Genomic DNA, 3,817 nt, shown 5'->3' on the forward strand with positions numbered 1-3,817 from the left:
CCTATTGAGATGAAGTAGAGCAAATGTTCTATGCCAGCTACTATGTAGCATTTGTTGCAGGGTTTGGATAGTTTTGCTCCAAAAAGCCCCCTCTAGGACTGAAAATCAAAACAAAACAAAACAAAAAATTTGCTGTTTGGAAAGGTCACCAGCATTAAGGTGAGAGGCCTCTTGGCCTCTACTAATCCCACCTTATAGCTGGGACCCAGGTTGGTATTACTTATCTTAACTCCTAGGGTCAAGAAGCTACTCTCATTCCTCATATTTATAAGGTACCCCTCACCACAACCTGGTAAGTAAGCAATATCTGCCATATGGAACTCTCATACTCAAGGAGTTTTCTGCTTCAAGTATCATAGTCAAATCTGGATCCCAAGCTGCTCAGTCTCTTATCAGGTAAACTTTCCACTTGACCCCACACTACCCCTACTCACAAACTGAGAACTGAAGTGGATGTTTTATAAAAATAGACTTAGAATAGTGGAAAACTTTTCTTAAAACTCCCAATTTGTTAATTTTTTTTTTCAGTACTAGAGATTGAACCCAGAGCATGCTACCACTGAGTTACACTCCCAGCCCTATCCTCCTTTTTTAAGGCCATTTATCTTCCTTTTTTTTTTTTTTTTTAAATGGGGATTGAATTCAGGGCTTTGCATTTTGCACATTTAAAGTGAGTATTCACCACTGAGTTATATTCCCAGCTCAAGGCCTTTTATCAAGAGACTACTAATTTGTAAGACTTTCTCCCTTTACTGGACCTCCACAGAATTCACGGGCATTCAATAAAATGGCAGAGACCCTTGGGGACAGGCACTGATGCCAGTTGTTTGCATATCTTAATCCTTAAAATAACTAGTGAGCCAGTTGTGTCAGCCCCATTTCACAGATAAGCAAACTGAAGCTCAGATATTTAAACCATTTGTCTAAGCCCACACAGCTAGTACCAGCTGCCTGGCTCCAAGTTTCTGCTCCTTTTGAGTCAACTCTGCTGAGAAATGATTGGGAATAAAGCCATCTCCTGGGGGGAAAGGAGAGTGTTTCTGGAATGTGAAGTATTTTAAGCTCCTTCCTAGCTCATTTTTACAGACTCCTACCTCTATCTTTGTCTGAAAATAGCCAGGAGTTTATTCCTGGGCTTCAGTGAACAATTTCTACAAATTAGATTGGTCTCTGAATAGCACACCTAAGGGACTACATGCCCAACTTGGCATGTAGCCAATAAGGAGTGGCTGAGCAGTCATACTTGATATGGGAAAGAGAGGCCATCCTCTCTATTAGCCAATAAAAGACTAAGGTGCCTTCTTTTTTTTTAAACAGATGCAAACTATTTATTGAATATTTGCCACCAAATATTGTTAAATACATTATCTTGCAGCATATCGCTTTGAAGTTAAAATGTCAGAAACAAACACCACTATTTACAATTCTTTTAAGGAATGTTATATAATGACACATTAAGGCATAAATTCTTTTGGCTTATAATTCTTTAAAGAATGATAATAGGAAAAGTGATGCAAAATCTTCAGTGTGAGATTATGATTAAACTGCGTTTTACAAAAATATGGTGTAAAATGGCGATAATCCCATTCAACATCCTGGATTAGATCCCTTCAGGAGGGACTGATAATTTATACAAACTTTAATTTACAGATTAAGGCAGTTTAACACTGCCACTGAGAAGTACATCTCTCACCATATTCAACTTTCAGTTTTGAAGGTCTGAAGTATCAAGTTGGTTTGATGAATTAGTCGGTTGGCACTTATGAACATATTTATTGCCTTGCCATCTTTAAAATATGTTTTCAGAGTATCGCTGAAACTTTTGGAGTACTTTACAAATTCTTTCTTTTTGGTTCAAGTGCCCTGCTGTTTTGGTATTGATATTTCTTGAAGACATTATTCACTGTATCAAGAAGTTCTTTTATTGCTATATCCTTGATTGTCTGCAGAAACCTCACTCTGTCATTGATCTCATCTGGGATCTTACTGAGAATCTGTTTAAGTGTTCATGCCTTTTCATTTAGATCCTGGAATTCTGGCTCTGGTTGCTCAGTCATATACTCTTCTATATCATCAGCTGCCATTCGAAGAAGGGACTCTGTGAAATTAACTTCTACACTTTTTCTCTCTAAAATTTTCATAATGATGTCTTGTGTGAGACCTGGATTTTCTTTTTCAGCCTTAATGAAAGCAACTCTCAGTGTCTGAGCTGCAGACAAATTTACTCTTTCTAGCTCATTGAATACAGGATACATGACTGCATAGATAGAGGTGCATAGAAACATAGAAGTGGTCTCAGTTTCACTCTTCATCTCTTCCATTGTCATCCTCATTCAAAAACCAACTACAATAGAAAAAGCAATGCTAAAATGCAGAGGAATCTTCATTTACTGCAATATTTCTTCTCTTTTTGTGGATTATAAAACAGCTGGGCACAAAACATATACAGACCAGCACTAAGGCACTGACTTCACTTCCCACCTTTGGAGCCCTCTTCAACTCCCTGATCAATTCACTCCTTTGACACTGGAAGGACCCCCTAAGGTGCCTTTTTAATTCTGTCTCTAATGGCAATTGTTTTGGGGGAACTGAGACAAACTAAACTATCTTAGATGAGCTGAATTTGTCTGAAATGCTTCTAAGGTCAGGATATTCCAGAATATTCACTTTAGAAGGGGAAAAGAGGATGAGGATACCTTTATTGATCTGGTAGGTGTTAGGAGTGACAGATGTTCCTTTCTAGGAAAGAAATAAACAGTTGAAGCTGTATGTGGTGGTTCATGCCTATAATGTCAATGATTCGGAAGGTGAGGCAGAAAAATCACAAGTTTGAGAACAGTCTCAGCAATTTAGCATGGTCCTAAACAACTTTGCAAGACACTGTCTCAAAAAACAAAAAGGACTGGTAGGGGCAGGGGTTGTAGCACACATGAGGCACTGGATTTGATCCTCAGCACCATGTAAAAATAAAATAAAGATATTGGGTCCACCTACAACTAGAAAGTATATATATTTTTTTAAAAAGTGGAGGGACTGGGAATTTGTTTCAGTGGTTAAGTACCCCTGGGTTCAATCACCAGTAGGGAGGAAGCAAGCAAGCAGGGAGGGAGGGAGGGAGGGAGGAAAGAAAGAAGAAAAAACAAAAAAGAAAAAACCAGTTGGGAGACGATTGATGACTGGGTGACTGGGGAGGAAGAGGAAGGTATCTAAACTTGCCAGCTAAATCTCCCTTGGTGTGTGAGTATTTCTACTGTAAACCCAGTGGGCTGCTTTTGTTAATGTCTATTTATTTAGAACTACTCACACCAAAGAGATCAATTGTATTAATGTTACCAGTCCCTTGGCAAGGAAATGTAAACATGTTCTTAAAGTCTCTAATCAGGCGTGTTATTAAACGATTAACCTCAGTGCCAGGGGTCCAGTATGTGCCTGGATTGCCTTTAAACTTGCCGGAAACAGTATGGTTAAGTGGTCACCCACACCCAATTGATCTCAGTTCCAAGTCTTGACTGTGCAGTTTTCTAGCTGCATGACTTTGGGCAAGTTATTAACCTTGTTCAGCTCCAGTTTTCTCATCTATGAAATAGGTATAAATAATAGGACCTGCTCTGTTGAGTTGCTGTGAGCAATGGTAAGTGCTCAGCAAATGATTAGTCTTCTTTAAACCATGTTAACAAGTCACACCTAGAATACAGATTAAAGTGATGGACAGAAAGAATTGTCAAAACAAGAAATCTTCCCAGAAGGAGAATTTAAAGCAAATGGATACACACATTGATACCTCAAGGCGTGGCAAATCATAAGGGAAGCAGTAACC

The 3,817-nt window shown here is 38.7% G+C and overlaps 1 pseudogene; it reads right to left on the reverse strand.

Annotated features, from left to right (window-relative positions):
- Positions 1 to 1,312: 1,312 nt before the first annotated feature.
- On the reverse strand, positions 1,313 to 2,520 carry LOC107141638 (annotated as a pseudogene).
- Positions 2,521 to 3,817: the final 1,297 nt, after the last annotated feature.

This window comes from Marmota marmota, unplaced genomic scaffold, assembly GCF_001458135.2.
Source record: "Marmota marmota marmota unplaced genomic scaffold, marMar, whole genome shotgun sequence".
Lineage (NCBI taxonomy): Eukaryota > Metazoa > Chordata > Mammalia > Rodentia > Sciuridae > Marmota > Marmota marmota.